Raw genomic sequence first — 19,667 nt, forward strand, 5'->3', positions numbered from 1 at the left:
CTGCTTCGCGCTGAGAGTAGCTGTACTAAATCCTTTTGTTAAATCAGCTGGCTACAGATAGCCACCATAAGAGCTCATTGAAATTAACAGAGGCGCAATTGCCACGTAATTTGAGACATAATGGCCGTTTCAAAAACGTTAAATACCCTCGATGTAGCAACCTGAGCAAGGCCATTATTAAGCTGCAGATGAGTAACGCCGATACTGCGGGAACAAAAAAAACTAAAATGAATGTTTCCCTCCATAATATTTTCAGCGTGAGCTGTAAACAGGGAATGTCTCTGAATAGTCAATAAGATGAAGTGATTGTAAAAGAATTTAAATGGATTTCAGAAAGTCCTAACTATGATAGACTTCTTTTGAGCTACTTGACCTGCAGAACATTCGCAAAAGAATTTTTACACTGCATGTTCATTTGCGCTAAAGAAAAACGAGATTATTGGAATTTAGAGATAGCTATTGTATTGGAGAGTGAATGCTTTCTCGCCGCGGCCAACGAAAAAGTTCGCCACACCACACGCATGAGTTTTCGCCACGCCTTTTACTGTGTGTTTTCGTGACAGCCAGACCAAAGACGGACAAGAGGCGAGGTGTAGCGCATTTGATAGTGGCCAGATTCTCAGTGGCTGAAGTATGGGAAGTTTGATCTTCGTGTACGAACAGGAACCGGTCTTCTCACGCTCTACCATGTCAAGAACGGATAATAAGCATCTTGATTGTGCAAAACTTGCCACATTCAGAGAAAATTGCAGTGAACTAAAAACTGCTGATTCTAGGGGCCGCCGTTGACGGTGTCAGATTTTAAAACCTGATTCGTGTGACACGGTGCGCCAAGTTACTCACCAGATTAATAATGTACAACCAGCAGAGAAAGCACCTATCAGCGCACGAAAAAGGCGAATATGCTTCTATTGAAAAGACTGTGGAAAGTGTGGTACCAACTGCCTCATTCTACCTTCCTCAGAACCTTTAAAAATTTCTCCAAAAATGTTGACATGCGAACATATTCGCGCACTTCTTATCACGCAACTCAGCTCTCACTCCCACAAACTTTCCACACTGTAACTCGGTCACACCATCTAGTCCAGGGATCCCCAAACTATTTTGGACAAGTGACCCCTTTTCCAAAATGAACTGTTACCTCAGACCCCCATGGCCAAATTACCTACTTTTAAGATCAACCCCCTTATTCATAATTGTCCGCTAACTTAAAACAGCTGCTACAGAGTGCTTTTTTTTCATTCTGACTTAGGTCAATAGAAGAAGACAGAATGAGAATTAGCAGTGCTTTAAGTTAGCAGACTATTACGAATAAGGGGGCCTATCTTTAGTTTTTTTCCTATTGATACAAAATACCTAGGTACTAAGGTACCAATTGGAAAACTTGGTTAAGTGAGTAAAGTTGACCTCATTTTCTCATCAAAATTTAACAAAATAAAAAGACATACAATTCAGTAAATATCAAGTTTAATTTATAATGATTATTACAAATTAAGTACTTAAAGAATCTTAAGTAGGTAGGAAATTATATTTAAAAAAGTATTAATTCGCAAAGAGAAAATAAAACATTCAGTGTGATGGAGGAACCTGGTGACTATCTACCAATCTAGCTACATCCGGTTCAATATTGGTGAGTTGCAGCCTTAAATCTCCACCTTCGTTGATTTTCAAACGGTTTCTCTGTTTCGTCAAAATGTTTGTTACCACACTGAAGCTTTTTTCAGCTAGGTATGATGATGGAAAAGCGATAAGGTATTTTTCAGCAATGTTCCACAATGTAGGATACTGTGTTTCAATGTTGCGTTGCAACCAGAACTTCTGATAACCTTGGTTGAACTTCTGCTTAAGCTCTTCGTCTATGCTGATGGTAATCATCTCTTCTTGCATTATCACATTGGCTTCTTCTATGGCTGTGGTATTGTACGGATTTATTATCCATTGAGGAATTTGTAAATTTAAAAGATCCTCACTCTCCGTAAAATCCTTGTGTAATGCATCCAAGTGAGTGACCTACAATAAATGTCATCATCTTGAAGCATTTCTGGTAATTTTGACAAATGCGGAAACTGCGAATATTCTTTTCTGACTAAATTTTGTTTATAAAGGATTAGTTTACCCACGAAGGCCGATATTATTGATTTTGTTTTAATCAAGTTAAGATAGTCACCCTGCAGTTGCAAATTAACTTTGTTGAACATTCCAAAGATATCAGTCAAGTAATAAATATCTGTTTTACAATTGTTCAGATTTTCTTTCAAATTCGGATCTTTTTCTTGTAAAAACTCCAACACAGATTCAAAAATGGCTGAAAATCTTTCTAAGCAAGAGCCTCTTGATAGCCAGCGAACTTCAGTGTGCAGAAGTAATCGAGTAAAGACTTCGTCGTTTTCCTCACATAGCTGAGCAAATAACCGAGAGTTCAAAGAATTGCTTCGAATCTTGTTGATAGCATTTATTACATATTGTAAAGACTTATGCAATCTAGGACTCAGCTTTTTTGCTACTAAATGCTGCCTGTGAATCACGCAGTGAATGACCAGTACATCAGGCAGTTGTCGCTTTAAGTGAGATATAAAACCACGATGACGACCAACCATAGACGGTGCACCATCAGTCGCAACACAAAGAATGTTTTTTCCATGGAATAGCTTTGTCAGTAAAAAAAATGCTCCACGGCCTGAAATATCGATTCTCCTCTGGTATCAGTCTCAGTAGCAAAAAGCAGTTCTTGGTACATATTTTCATCTTTGATAAATCGAACATATCCTAACAACAGAACTTCATTGCCGTGTAATGTAGACTCGTCCAACTGGAGAGAGAGAATCTGTTGGTCTGTAAGAACTTGCATAAAATGTTTTCCACATCGCGTCCTATCTCGTTTATGCGTCTCTGAACGGTGTTATTGCTCAAAGGTATTCTCTTTAAAATATCAGGTGCGGGTTTGTGCAATACATTGTTAAGGACCTCCGCAATGGCTGGTAAGATAAGCTGCTCTCCAACTGTGTGGGGTTTCCCCGACTTCGCTATTAGTAAAGATATATTATAGGACGCTCGTAAACCATCATCGTCTTTAATAGATGATGACGCAAACATCGATCTTATGGATGGCCTTTTGTCTAGTTTTTCTTTAAGTGCTTGAAAAAATGACAAGGGCTTACTTTTTTGTCAGCATGTACTCTTGATAAGAGGTCATCCATTTTTGAAGGCTTCATGGCATCTTTACTGAATACTTTTTCACATATGAGCACATCGGCAAGTGTTGATTTGATGGAGATGCAATAAATCCGAATTTCAAGTAGTCCAAACTGTAATGTCTGCATTTTTTTCGTGTCCGCCATCATAAAACTCTCAGTAATCCTGCAAATAAAAAACTACCTAAATAAAAAACAATAATAAACTGTTAAATTTGCACACTATCTTATTTTTATCACACCCAGGTAATGGATTCTTGTTAGGTATTACTGACTTACTCATTGATAAACTTGGATACCTATATTAGGTAAGTAACTATAGTAGGTAACTAGGTATAGAAAATTCTTATTAGGTAAGTAGGTACCTATCAGCATAAGAACGAAAACCACAGCAAACTGAACACTTCAAAGTTTAGGTACCTACCTACTTAACAACTTAAGTGTAAGTAACTTTTAGAAATACTTTTATACCTACCCATTTAAAATATGTTGTATGTTGTGTTTACCACTTTTTCAGTCACTTTACTTCGCTTAATTTAGCTATGTAATAACTTTGTAATCTCTTGAAATAAATGAGTACTTATATGAGTTATTATCGTTCAAGCTCCAATAACTTGTGTTAATTTAATAGGGGTAGATTTTTAGACCTCGTCGACCCCCAAAATCAGTTTTCGTTTATGTCGACCACTAGGAAACCGATATTGACCCCAAGGGGTCGATATCGACCACTTTGGGAATCCCTGATCTAGTCCATCGCTGTAAGTAGCTCGTACACATCCACTCCCACTTGCCCATTCTCACTCACTGATTCAGCTCAACTCATTGTCGCTAGCTCTATGTGTCTTTCTAACTGTTGTCTGCAGTCTCACAGCCAGAGTCTCTTTGGTTCTGCCCCACTACCATTGTCTCCTCTCTCTGATACTGTCTCCCTCTTACTCTCTCTTGCGGGTGATATGCTTTCATTCCCTCTTCTCACTGTCACTATCTCTCTGCCACTCTCTTCTCTTCCTCGTTGTCACTGTCATAGACTCTGTCTCTCATTATCACTGCCTCTCACCCACTTCCACTTTCTCCTTCTCCTTATGCCTCTTCAACTGACACTGTCTCTTTCATTTTCCTAGCACATTTCCTTCATTGTCAACACGTTCCACTGCCACTGTGTCCGTCTCTTTCCCTCACACTATCATCGTCTTATTCACTCTTTCTATATTACAATCACTGTCTAGTACCTTCTAGTACTTATTAGTTTTCCGTCTCTTTCCCACTGCTGTTGTCTCCTTTTCTCTCAGCACCCTCACACTGTTATTCAGTTGCCCCTACCTATGGATTTTATGCTGCCTTTAACATCTTCAAAAAACACGCATGAAATTTTCATAATCTCTTACTTGATACGCACAAACTTTTAGTCCTACAGACTAAATGAACAGGATCGATTTGTAGGAAATTAAATGTAGTTTAATTTTGTACTGGGATATGTTTCAGCTAGAGACCGTAGTTTTCGAATTATTGAAGAAAAACCTACGAAAGTGACAATATTAAATTCCCTACAAAAATGTCCCGTTCATCTTTCCTGTAGGACGAATAGTTTGTGTATGTAGCAATCGAGAGAATATGAAAATCTTGCACATGGTTTTTGAAGGCGTTGTGGTTACATAAAACCTGTAGGTAGGAGTAGTTGAATCAGCATGTATAATTTAACACCTTAGACAGGATTTTATTTGCACAACAGTTTTGCATGTGCGTCAGTTCTACAATGTGGTATTCCAAGAAGAATTCTGATGATACGGAGACACTTTATAGCATATTTATCCATTCCACGTTACTTTATAAACAACGTTTTCACTTCACACCGGATTTACGTGCGTATTTTGCATGTACATATAGGGTAATTTTGAAGCTATCTCGGAAACGGATAAAGCTATCATGAAAATTTTCATGGTTTGTTCTACACTGGGATCTTAGAAATATATTTTAAAAATTACAGCCTTTTGCTGCTCATAACCGTCTTCGAATCCGTGGCTCTGGTTTGGTTCCATAAAACCATGTTTCTGAGGTCTCTCTCGATAACGGATAACGATTTTTAAAAACGAAAGTCGACACTTCTAGACAAGTGCCTAGAGAATATACCATTAACATTTGAGCAATTTTCTGCTGCTAGTTATTTGGATATCTACTGCTGACGGTGAAAAATGGTGAAAAACGCTTTTCTCGGGTTTTAGCAGGAGCTGCTCATGAACGAGATGATATCTCCAAATGCCTCTTGAGACCCATCGTACACCACGCCTAATGTAAATAGTACTAACCGATTTTCTCCATTTCCTTAAGCTGGGGAAAGTGTGTAATATTCTAACTTTGACCCTGTACTCTACGATAGTTACAGTTGAATCTACCTCCCTGTTACCAACAGACCAGTGGCGTTTTGGAATGTACCATCAGCGCATGCTGTCACACGCGTACTGATAACAATTGTTGAGTCACCATTCAAAGTCACATCTTCGCTATGGGATGGAGAAGATACCTCTCCATTGGACAGGTAGATGATTAGAATTTCTCGTAAGGGGCATGCGCCTGTCCTCCTTGCACCTGCTTGTGTTTGGGTGATACTCAAGAAGAGGCATATTTGTAGGTGCCAGCTTGTTCCTCTATGGGTACGCATGTGTAATTACATTCACACCCAGACAGAACCATTCACACTATTCTGGTGAGGATGCCCACGTTACTAGCAGCGACTGTCGCCACAGAAGGCATACAATCTAAGAGAATAAAAAAAAAGACGCACCAAAAATGAATTATCCAAATGGGGCAGAAATCAGCAGATGTGAAGTACATGTACAGAAACAAATAATTAAAATTCTAGAAAAATTGTATGATTTATTCAAGAGTAAGAGCTTGACTAACTGAGCAAATCAATAATGCGTTGATCCACCTCTGACCCTTATGCAAGCAGTTTTTGATTGTCCTCCTGACGGATATCATGTCAAATTCTGTCGAATTGGTACATTAGGAAGTCAAAATCCGAATTGGTTGGAGAGTCCTGCCCGTAATGCTCTAAACGTGTTGAGTTGGGGAAAGATCCGGCAAATTTGCTGGCCAAGGTAGGGTTTGGCAAGCACGAATACAAGGTGTCGCAGCACTCGCTGGGTGCGGGCCGGCATTATATTGCTGAAATGTAAGTTAAGACTGGCTGCCAGGATGGGCAATAAAACAGGGCATAGAATACCGTCGAGGTGATGCTGTGCTATAAGGGTGCCGTGGATAACGACCAAACAGGTCCTGTTATGAAAAGAAGCGGCGCCCTGTATAGCGGGTGACGATCACGTTGTTATCCCATCACTGTCCAAGGAGTTTCCAGACACGTCTTCGGCTTGGAATTTCATTGACTGGCGTAGAATTGTCCAGTGATGAGTCGCCGGCGCTTCAACTATAAATGCATACACACTTTGTTACTTCAGAATGGAGGTATATCAGGCATCTTTCGTGGTTAGTTAACAGGGATGAAAGGGTCTTGATATTAGTCCCAGTTTATTGCAAAAACTGTCGTCTTTTACTTTCAAGTTTAGATTTGGTTACTGATATTGGCAAAAATTTTGGTAACTCATGACTCTTCACGGCTAGTCAGCAATATGATATGATTAGATTAGATTAGATTAATACTTGTTCCATAGATCATGAATACGACATTTCGTAATGTTATGGAACGTGTCATTTTAATGAAAGATTTCTTTTCCTACCGGTATTCAATTTCTTTACAACAAATTTTACCCTCTCTCTCATTATTTTTTATTTTTATCTCTCTCTCTCTCTCTGTCTCTCTCCTCTCTCTCTCTCTTTCTCTCTCTCTCTCTCTCTCTCTCTCTCTCTCACACACACACACACACACACACACACACACACACACACATTCTTTTTTTATTTTTATTTGTTTGGTGTGCCCGACTATCGGTGAGGCACGAAAACGTCTGTGAATGAGTTTCTTAGTTTTGAGTACAGTTACGAAAGAAATTTAAAAACAACTACGAGAGTTACTGATTTATAATGTTTAGTTTGCAGTCAGTTCTGAGTATTATTAGTAACTAAGCTCCAGTCCCTAAACCTAGTTACAGAAATGCGTTTTAGACGCATTACTTATACCAGCCTGTAACAGCCGCGTCTTTGAGACGCTTGCTATGTCACTTCCCAGCCCACTGTAGGATCACATCGGTTCGTCTTCTTCCTGCTGGTACTGTAACTGAGATTTGGCAACAAGGCAAGGTATCTTTGGTAACTCTGTGATCGACGAGTTATTTCCTGGTGAGCACGGAATTAAGCCTCAAAGTTCACTTGATTTTTCCTGTCATTTCCATTGAATAATGTCAGTTATTATCGCTTGAGATGTAACAAAAGATTGTAAATTTTCGCTTTTCAGCCCAGGAAAGTCGTTGCACGTGGAAATCGCAACTAATCGCGTCCTTTAAGTAGCAGTTTACGAGTTCTAGCCACTATTGGCCTCGTAACAGGAAGGTGTAACACATTCTGCTTCGTTAGCTCTGAGGTGACGTGCTGACCTTTGTAAAAGCGCCTGTTAGTGTTTGCGGTTCCAGTCTCTCTGAGTGTAGCGTTTTTATCCCTTCTGTGAAAGAGCTACAAGCAATCAGATCAAACATCGATAAGGAAATCGCAAGAAAATACTTTGAGCTCATGGTGAAAAACTTACAACGCTGCACAACAGGTGACGCCTCTTTCTACTGCTGACAAGCAAATTTTGGGTTTCTAGGAATACATAACTTTATTTATGAAATGCCACATTTGCATACCTGTTGAGTATGACACAGCATACTAACACAGACCCAATCGAAATCTAAGTGAGTAGTATTTTACTAATTCGTGCCGATAGAGGCACGCTTGAGTACAGATACTCAGTTTTATTAAAACAGACTTTCGTCGTAAGGTTATCGTGGGTAGTTTTATTTCATTTCTTATAATACAGTGCACAATTTTCGTAAGGTTTCTTTTGGTGTTGTTAATTCTCTGATGTTATCTGATGTTATCTATAACAGTCTGACTATGCACATGCAGTTTATTGATTACTTGCATGTAAAAAACTTGTTCTGAGTGAAAGCTGTCAAACAAGGTTTGAAGAAGAATAAAATGCCACTACCAGACGACAGCTAATGTAGAAAATACTTTTCTGACTATTTTGGCACAATGCGCTCACTCGCATTCGGGAGGACGACGGTTCAATCCCGCGTCCGGCCATCCTGATTTAGGTTTTCCGTGATTTCCCTAAATCGCTCCAGGCAAATGCCGGGATGGTTCCTTTCAAAGGGCACAGCCGACTTCCTTCCCCGTCCTTCCCTAATCCGATGAGACCGATGACCTCGCTGTCTGGTCTCCTTCCCCAAACCAACCAACCAACCACAATGCGCTCTCCCCATACATAATACAAAAGCTTCGAGATGCATCTGCTGCCTGGCCATCTATTAAACCTGAAAAGAACAAAATGTCGCAGAAGTTAGCCCTTTTTCCACATGCGGCTATTTTGGGTTGAGAAGTGAAGGGAATTATGTTCAAAGTTCCAATAAATTTGAGAACTTCAGCAGACAGCAGAGTTGCATTTAAAAAAATGTAGCAGTGAATATATTAGAACCAGCAACGCCTTACCTACGGTGCACGATGCTTACTGTTACACTACTAGCTATCATGTAGCTACAGCAGCTTGAGAAGTCAACAATAGGTCCTCCAGAACTTCCGCAATCCACAGTGCTGTGAGATAATGCATATGGCCGGATCTAGACTTCTGAGAGACAGACAGTTACAGCTTTTCTTTTGCACTGCACGACGTTTTCAACAAACAGATTGCGCAATAGAGTAGCTCAAATGGAAAGGAACGCTTCCTATTTAAATTTCTGCATCCTACACTGTTGGCAGTTCTGTGTAGGTGGCAGTTACGTGATTTTATTTCGGTGATTACAAAATGGAGTCGAATGTATGCACTGGGTAGCCAAGGCAGATAGTTCATGGAGATTCGGTCAACCTAGTAAATGAATGTATTGAAAATGCTGCAAACCACTACAGGGAGCCTGTGTGTCAGAATTCTCATTTTAAGATAGAATAATGAGGCTCAGAGAAGCGGATTTGGTGGTTGTTGGATTGATGATAGGTACATATGATGATGGTCTGGGTTCTATTCCAACTTCTACCGATGATTTTTAAAAGGGAGAGACAGGTTCTATTCTTTTCAGGCTATGCCAAGAGAAGAGGGTATAATGGCATTGTCGTCTGAAATTCACATTAAACATGATATTCCTTTTCTACCAAGTAGACGTCAGGTTGAACCACAATAAAGTCAGGAGTGGCGAAATGTGGGAGCTGTATCACCAGTAACATTTCTTATACTAGTTATTTATTTCTAGGGACGAAACAAACGCTATGTAGGCTCACAGGACACGTATTCCATCTTTTATTTGAGCTTCTGTATGTCGATAAAATTGGTTCTGAACTGGGAATGCAACTCAGACCGCCCTTAAAGCGGAATTTGATCCTTCGTAACAATACAGCTCGACTACTGTTTGTTGTTCAAAAGTGCAGATTCCTCAACATCTCCACATATTGCGGGTGAATGTGTTCGAATCCTGGCCTGACTTTTCATTATGTATTATCAAGCTGTAGCATGGGAACACCTATATTCTGGTGAATAATAATTTTGATTTTTAATGCGTTTTCATTCATTGTCAACACTAATGATATCTGACGTTTTTGACTCCCAGTGAGACACAGAACTATTTGAGAGACCACTGTAAGTCCAGGGATGTTATTCCGAACTGCTGGTGGAGAAAAATTCGGTAGCTGACGGCTCTTTGTGTGTAGTCAACATTTATATGTGTGGATTTCGATTCCCAGTCAGCACTGAACTGTTCGTTATATTATTTCTGGTTCCATTACGCTCGCATGCCGCTGCTGGTGTAGCAAACACATATTTAACGTTCGTTTTCTCTAGAATATAACAGCGATAGGTGCCGGGTTGGAGTCCTGGGAAGGAAAAAATTAATGTTTCGTCTCGTCATTTCAGTTAAAACATCTAGCTACTGCCGCGAAATTCCGATATGTCACAGTTGATTGTTCTTCGATATCAATCCTATTAGGTTCTGGGTTCGAATCCCTGTCCAACACAAAGATTTACCTCACGGCATTTCAAGTAAGTTACTTGTGAAGAAGCAATATTTAACATCTCTCGTAATTCGTTTATAGGGACAATAGATGCTGGGTAGGAATTCGTGTCCCTTAAAAATGTTTACGTTATGTAATTTAAAGGTGATATTTGCTAACTGACACTGTCTACAATCGAGGTATATCACTCTCTGTATGCCTAGTCAGGAATGACTGTTAGTTTCCGTCAGTCACGAAATCTTAGTCTGCATGACCTGGGTTTGAATCCATGTGCAGAACGAGGCGGTTCGTCGTGTCATTTGCAGTTCATACATATTCTCAAGTAGCTGCTGGCGTATAACTTAAATTTTTAATGTTATTTTGTGTTAAATAACAAGTACGGTATGTTACTTTGAAGACGAAATCATGAATACGACGAACTTACTACGTGCATTACCTATCTGACGTAATAATGAGATTGTTAACATTTCAGGTATGTCATTTATTGTAATAAATGTGAGCTTACAGGCCTTAAGGACAGTCTTATCTGTGATAAGGTGTTCCCTGATATTTCTTGTATCGTGGTATTACTTTATGTATTGAGTTATTGCAATACAGAGCAGTGTTTCCTAGTGGTGACTTGTTGGAACCATTTTCAATAGTCAAAAGACTGTACCAAGGAGCGGTTAGAGAACCTGCTAGATAGCTGCGTTATTTGGGTTGCATGCGAATCAGGCGAAATGCAATTCAGGTCGTGCGGATACTTTTGAGCACGACTGTACATGTCTTTGCTTTTAGAGAACGCAATTTAATGTCTTGTTCACCACAACTCTTCTGACGGAGAAATCCTTCATATCACTGGAAAAAGCAAAAACCCTTAACAAAAATCGGTGTATATAATTCGTCTTCAGGTCATTAATAAATAACCATTTCACAGGGTTCTCATGTTAGAAACTCGTAACAAATTTTCAAAAAGTTTTCAGAACAACTGTGATATGTGTTATACGGTCTTGCAGGCTTCCAGGGAACGCTGAGAAAGCGTCTGCGCCTTAGGATTGCCTGCTGAATGATCCAACTGTCGTAAGTGACACCACTGTTAACAGTTCCAAATATTGATATGAAGACTGAAATAATCTGTCCCTGCCCATCCATCTGTCACACTACATAATGTGCTCTTCTCGGTCACACACATAAACGAATCTTAGTCAACTTTGATCCAATATTTATCGTTCTATGAATCGTATCTCAGCGATACGGCAATAACAGTGGAAAACGTTATATGACACGGCTGTTATCTAGAAGGAAATTCGATTAGACACAGCGGTGCAGCATAGCAGACATGCATAAAAAAATCCAGTACGCAGGCTAATGAAGTAAGTGGCCCGCCGTGGAAAAACGTATTACTTATTAGACAGTCTGTGCTACGAACTGCGAACCGTGATGCGTAATAATCTACTATGTAAATGAATGTCAAATATTAATTCTTTACCACACCGCATCACCACTGAGGATACAGTGATTGCACCAACATATATGACTTGTCTCAGTATTGTTACTCACTATTTATTGAGGAAATATGGTGCAAATGGGAAGTACTATTCGATATGGAAAAGGTTGACAGAGGAGAGAAAATCGCGTAGGTATGCATCAAACCAGCCATAAGACTGACGACTAAAAAAGAAAAAAGAAAGGAAGAAACTAACAGAATAAACTTTGACTATCGATGACATATTTCAGCTGCTGAAATTCATCTTGAATCGCTACGAATTTAACCTTCCGTTAGTAACTCAAAAATGGTGAGTATTTGGACGTATCTTTACTTGGAAATTTTTGCCTTGATGTGAGTTGTTGTTGTTGTTGTTCTGGTCCTTAGTCCTGAGACTGGTTTGATGCAGCTCTCCATGCTACTCTATCCTGTGCAAGCTTCTGCATCTCGCAGTACCTACTGCAGCCTACATCCTTCTGAATCTGCTTAGTGTATTCATCTCTTGGTCTCCCTCTACGATTTTTACCCTCCACGCTGCCCTCCCATACTAAATTGGTGATCCCTCGATGTCTCAGAACATGTCCTACCAACCGATCCCTTCTTCTAGTCAAGTTGTGCCACAAGCTCCTCTTCTCCCCAATTCTATTCAATATCTCCTCATTACTTATGTGATCTACCCATCTAATCTTAAGCATTCTTCTGTACCACCACATTTCGAAAGCTTCTATTCTCTTCTTGTCCAAACTATTTATCGTCCACGTTTCACTTCCATACATGGCTACACTCCATATAAATACTTTCACAAACGACTTCCTGACATTTAAATATATACTCGATGTTAACAAATTTTTCTTCTTCAGAAACGCTTTCCTTACCATTGTCATTCTATATTTTATATCCTCTCTACTTCGACCATCATCAGTTATTTTGCTCACCAAATAGCAAAACTCCTTTACTACTTCAAGCGTCTCATTTCCTAATCTAATTCCCTCTGCATCACCCGACTTAATTCGACTACATTCCATTATCCTCGTTTTGCTTTTGTTGATGTTCATCTTATACCCTCCTTTCAAGACACTGTCCATTCCGTTCAGTTGCTCTTCCAGGTCCTTTGCTGCCTCTGACAGAATTACAATGTCATCGGCGAACCTCAAAGTTTTTATTTCTTCTCCATGGATTTTAATACCTACTCCGAATTTTTCTTTTGTTTCCTTTATTGCTTGCTCAATATACAGATTGAATAACATCGGGGATAGGCTACTACCCTGTATCATTCCCTTCCCAACCACTGCTTCCCTTTCATACCCCTCGACTCTTATAACTGCCGTCTTCTTTCTGTACAAATTGTAAATAGCCTTTCGCTCCCTGTATTTTACCCCTGCCACCTTCAGAATTTGAAAGAGAGTATTCCAACCAAAATTGTCAAAAGCTTTCTCTAAGTCTACAAATGATAGAAAAGTAGGTTTGCCTTTCCTTAATCTTTCTTCTAAGATAAGTCGTAGGGTCAGTATTGCCTCATGTGTTCCAACATTTCTATGGAATCCAAACTGATCTTCCCCGAGGTCGGCTTCTATCAGTTTTCCATTCGTCTGTAAAGAATTCGCGTTAGTATTTTGCAGCTGTGACTTATTAAACTGATAGTTCGCTAATTTTCACATCTGTCAACACCTGCTTTCTTTGGGATTGGAATTATTATATTCTTCTTGAAGTCTGAGGGTATTTCGATTGTCTCATACATCTTGCTCACCAGATTTTTGTGAGGACTGGCTCTCCCAAGGCTGTCAGTAGTTCTAATGGAATGTTGTCTACTCCGGGGGCCTTGTTTCGACTCAGGTCTTTCAGTGCTCTGTCAAACTTTTCACGCAGTATCATATCTCCCATTTCATCTTCATCTACATCCTCTTCTATTTCCATAATATTATCCTCAAGTACATAACCCTTGTATAGACCCTCTATGTTCTCCTTCCACGTTTCTGCTTTCCCTTCTTTGCTTAGAACTGGGTTTCCATCAAAGCTCTTGATGTGCAAGTAGTTCTCCTTTCTCCAAAGCTCTCTTTAATTTTCCTGTAGGCAGTGTCTATCTTACCCCTAGTGAGATAAGCCTCTGCATCCTTACATTTGTCCTCTAGCCATCCATGCTTACCCATTTTGCACTTCCTGTCGATCTCATTTTTGAGACGTTTGTATTCCTTTTTGCCTGCTTCATTTACTACATTTTTATATTTTCTCCTTTCATCGATTAAATTCAATATTTCTTCTGTTACCCAAGGCTTTCTACCAGCCCTCGTCTTTTTACCTACTTGATCCTCTGCTGCCTCCACTATTTCATCGCTGAAAGCTACCCATTCTTCTTCTACTGTATTTCTTTCCCCCATTCCTGTCAATTGTTCCCTTACGCTCTCCGTGGAACTCTGTACAACCTCTGGTTCTTTCAGTTTATCCAGGTCCCATCTCCTTCAATTCCCACCTTTTTGCAGTTTCTTCAGTTTTAATCTACAGTTCATAACCAACAGATTGTGGTCAGAGTCCACATCTGCCCCTGGAAATGTCTTACAATTTAAAACCTTGTTCCTAAATCTCTGGCTTACCATTTTAGTATCTCCAGGATTCTTCCATGTATACAACCTTCTTTCATGATTCTTGAACCAAGTGTTAGCTATGATTAAGTTATGTTCTGAGCAAAATTCTACCAGGCGGCTTCCTCTTTCATTTCTTATCCCCAGTCCATATTCACCTGCTATGTTTCCTTCTCTCCCTTTTCCTACTCTCGAATTCCGGTCATCCATAACTATTAAATGTTCGTCTCCCTTCACTACCTGAATAATTTCTTTTATCTCCTCATACATTTCATCAATTTCTTCAGACCGAGCGAGGTGGCGCAGTAGTTAGCACACTGGACTCGCATTCGGGAGGACGACGGTTCAATCCCGTCTCCGGCCATCCTGATTTAGGTTTTCCGTGATTTCCCTAAATCGTTTCAGGCAAATTCCGGGATGGTTCCTTTGAAAGGGCACGGCCGATGCGCTCCGTCTCTAATGACCTCGTTGTCGACGGGTCGTTAAACACTAACCACCACCACCCCCAATTTCTTCATCTGCAGAGCTAGTTGGCATATAAACTTGTACTACTGCAGTGCATGTGGGCTTCGTGTCTATCTTGGCCACAATAATGCGTTCACTATGCTGTTTGTAGTAGCTTACTTGCACTCCTATTTTTTTATTCATTATTAAACCTTCTCCTGCATTACCCCTATTTGATTTTGTATTTATAACCCTGTATTCGCCTGACCAAAAGTCTTGTTCCTCCTGCCACCGAACTTCACTAATTCCCACTATATCTAACTTTAACTTATCCATTTCCCTTTTTAAATTTTCTAACCTATCTGCCCAATTTAGGGATCTGACATTCCACCCTCCGATCCGTAGAACGCCAGTATTCTTTCTCCTGATAACAACGTCCTCTTGTGTAGTCCCCGCCTGGAGATCCGAATGGGGGACTATTTTACCTCTAGAATATTTTACCCAAGAGGACGCCATCATCATTTAATCATACAGTAAAGCTGCATGCCCTCGGGAAAAATTACGGCTGTAGTTTCCCCTTGCTTTCAGCCATCCGCAGTACCAGAACAGCAAGGGCATTTTGGTTAGTGTTACAAGGCCAGATCAGTCAATCATCCTGACTGTTGCCCGTGCAACTATTGAAAAGGCTGCTGCCCCTCTTCAGGAACCACACGTTTGTCTGGCCTCTCAACAGATACCCCTCTGTTGTGGTTGCACCTACAGTACGGCTATCTGTATAGTTGAGGCACGCAAGCCTCCCCACCAACAGCAAGGTCCATGGTTCATGGGGGAAGTTACCCGCCATTAAAGTTTATAAAGGTTTTTATGATAAACAAAAGAACGAGTTGTATGAGACTGTGATACTCCACGCGGTTGATTCAGCCGCCTAGTCGGAAAGTGTTTTTTTCAATGTGCCACAATGGCCTTTTGCCTCCTTGTGTCGTTACTGTGTTGTAGGTTGATGAGAGAAGAGAGAGGAGAGGGCTGGCCAAATCACACTGGGATTCGAACGGTTTCGAGAGTTTCCGATACGTCGAGCGCTGCTCGAACAAGCAAGCTATATCCCTGCTTCATTTCTGGCTATTTCGTGAAACACATGACGAAATAGCAGCAAATCCTATTGCTGAACATACTCTTATTATATTTGAACAAATATCCGTTAAGAGTTATGGTTATTTGAGAAATTATAGAGTTTACCCAGTGGGTTACACATTAGTATTTCTATCCATGTTCATCTATTAGAATAATACTCCATAAGTTAAACCCCCACTATCGATGTCGAACATATTGGCCAACATGTTGGCTCCGAGTGGCTTGTCCACTGTGTTCGACTGTGGATGGGCTCGCTTCCAACAAGCTCGAATGATTTGTCAGGTTGGGCGCTCGGCTCAATAGCTACCTCCAGCACGAGCCCAACGCCCAACATGTTGGACTATGGATTGCTAAGCGTCGAGAGGCTCATCTGACAGTGCACAGATCTGTTGCTTTCTCAGCAGTGCACATGGAAAGGCGGAAACGTTATAATTAGCAGTCCCATTACGTAAGTTCGAAGTACCTGATTTGGCTTCAGTTAGAAAGATTAAAATTTAAAATAATTCGTCAACTGATTACTTTCATTGGAAGTTAGAAGGAAAACTCCGTATAATTTTTATTGAACTATTCCTGTTCGGGCGTAAAATACATCGTTAGCAGTACGTCAATTATTGACTTCTCGCGGGAAAATTAAACTGCCGCGCTGAATGACCGTTGATTTAGAAAGGATCTCATTACTATTCGTCGCATAAAAAGTAAATTTGCTTTTAGAGGTAGATGCATACATTAAGATGATTCGATCTGTGACTGTTCGAATATTCTAGTCAACGTAGTGCTACCAAACACTGGTGAGCTACAAAGATATTCTTGCTAACATTTATCAATACGATACAGTGTCAGACTCCTTCAAATAAAACAAGTTACTATTTGAATTAAATATTAGTCAGCTAATGAAATTACACTAGTGGATTAAAGCAGATGCTTACAAGCTTAGCTCAAGATACTGAAGGGAAGGGAACAATACTCAGTAGTTATTTCTTATCGTCCATAAAATATATTACAGAGTTCACTGATACTAGATCAATCACATTCTTCGTTTGATTTTCATAGAATTACAATTCGTGTTTGTGGAAAAATGATAAAATTAATAACGGCCACTGCCCAATGCAGTATTCGTAAACCATGATTTTGTAGATTCTGAGTTCATGTGGAAGCGTTACAGGTGCTAGTTTGGCGGAGATTGGAGAAGAGCGTTCGTGGAATTTGGAAGGTAAACGAGGCCTGTAATGAAATATGCTGTGAGTGTGCTCAGGTGGTGGTCAGTAGCGCAGCTGTTCTGCTCCGGTGTTCAAATCCTGAATCGCCACACAGTTATAGCTTCATTCATCAACCCAGCGAATACTTCGCCCTGAGTAAAATAAATCCACAAAATTTCAGCTTTATTAACAAAAACTATATTTATCTCTTATGCTGGGAAGTTGCGTAGGAGAGGTTAACACACCATAGAAATAAAGTAAGAGAAGCGTAACAATTTCACAAGAGGAGGGGCGCTACGTCGGTTTCCTTGGTGGATATTCAATACCCCCAGACCATCCAATCAGACTCCGAGAACCATAACCCGCCTTTCGTCTCTGTGTATATGTGTTTGTGCAAGCAAAATTCAGGTTGACGTCTTTTGCGAGATTTAAACTGCACAGTGAGTAACAAAACACTAAGATCACTCTGAAATGGACAATTTATCTTCAAGACACTTACCGTTTTAAAATGTGGTATTTTGTATAATTGTTTTAAAAACCAAATTGTTGATCTTTCTTGCTTCATGATTAGCTTTTCAGAGCATTCACACAAGGTTGGCGACGGTGGCGACACCTACAGTGAGCTGACATGAGGAAAGTTTCCAACCAACTTCTCGTACACAAACAGCAGTTGACCGGCGTTGCCTGGTGAAACGTTGTCGTGGTGCCTCGTGTAAGGAGGAGAAATGCGTACCATCACGTTTCAGACTTTGACAAAGGTCGGATTGTAGCCTGTCGCGATTGCGGTTTATCGTATCGCGACATTGCAGCTCGCGTTGGTCGAGATCCAATGACTGTTAGCAGAATATGGAGTCGGTGGGTTCAGTAGGGTAATACGGAACGCCGTACTGGATCCCAACGGCCTTGTATCACTAGCAGTCGAGATGACAGGCATCTTATCCGCATGGCTGTAACGGATCGTGCAGCCAAGTCTCGATCCCTGAGTCAACACATGGGGACGACGACGTTTGCAGCAGCATGAACTGTCAGCTCGGAGACCATAGCTGCAGTTACCCTTGACGCTGTATCGCAGACAGGAGCGCCGGCGATGGTGTACTCAACGACGAACCTGGGTGCACGAATGGCTAAACGTCATTTTTTCGGATGAATCCAGGTTTTGTTTACAGCATCATGATGGTTACATCCGTGTTTGGCGACATCGCGGTGAACGCACATTGGAATCGTGTATTCGTCATCGCTATACTGGCGTATCACCCGGCGTGATGGTATGGGGTGCCATTGGTTACACGTCTCGGTCACCTCTTGTTCGCATTGACGGAACTTTGAACAGTGGACGTTACATTTCAGATGTGTTACGACCCGTGGCTCTATCCTTCATTCGATCCCTGCGAAACCCTACATTTCAGCATGATAATGCACGACCGCATGTTGCAGGTCCTATACGGGCCTTTCTGGATACAGAAAATGTTCGACTGCTAGCCTGGACAGCACGTTCTCCAGATTTCTCACCAATTGACAACGTCTGGTCAATGGTGGCCGAGAAACTAGCTCGTCACCGTACGCCAGTCACTACTCTTGATGAACTGTGGTATCGTGTTGAAGCTGCATGGGCAGCTGTACCTGTACATCCCATCCAAGCTCTGTTTGACTCAATGCCCAGGCGTATCAAGGCCGTTATTACGGCCAGAGGTGGTTGTTCTGGGTTCTGATTTCTGAGGATCTATGCACCCAAATTGCGTGAAAATGTAATCACATGTCAAGTTCTTGTATAATATATTTGTCCAATGAAGACCCGTTTATCATCTGCATTTCTTCTTGGTATAGCAATTTTAATGGCCAGTTGTGTAACTGTATATGATTTTGTAAAACTTTTATTAATCATGTTTTGAATAACTCTATATTGTTTAATTCCAGGTAGTAGTAATATTTTACAGTTCCAGACTTGTGATTTGCTCGTTAAATCATCGATTAACATAGTGGAAATCCAGGCTCCTAGATGTTTCACGTAGGCCCTAAATGAATATAGTATTTAATATTTTGATGAACTGATTACATCGTTTGAAATATACTTATTGATTTGTATTAGATTACTAAGCAAAATGTTTACATCTAAAACACAGGGGACCGTTGTATTATTCTCAAAGTATATCAAAATTTATGCTGCTAGACTTTATGAGTCGTTAGCGGAGTATTCGCTGTTTCGAGAACTTTATAGCACAAATGTAGCATTTAAACCTCAATTTGTGTAACAGCTATTTCTCCAGCCTGAGGTCTCTTTGACGTACCTCTCCTGGACGGTTCCACAAGAGGGCGACTATAGAGCATCGAATTAAAAGAAATATAAAAAATAAAATGGAAAATTTTTAGAACGTCACCCTATGTAATGAAGGGATCCGCGTTCTAAGCTCAATCTGACACACGGTTCTATTGTGCTGCAATTGTCTCAATCCAAAATTTATATTTCCACCAAAACTTATTATTTTCTGATTTCCATTTGTTACGATCAATATGTATAGAA

This window comes from Schistocerca cancellata, chromosome 3 (assembly GCF_023864275.1).
Source record: "Schistocerca cancellata isolate TAMUIC-IGC-003103 chromosome 3, iqSchCanc2.1, whole genome shotgun sequence".
Taxonomy (NCBI): Eukaryota; Metazoa; Arthropoda; class Insecta; order Orthoptera; family Acrididae; genus Schistocerca; species Schistocerca cancellata.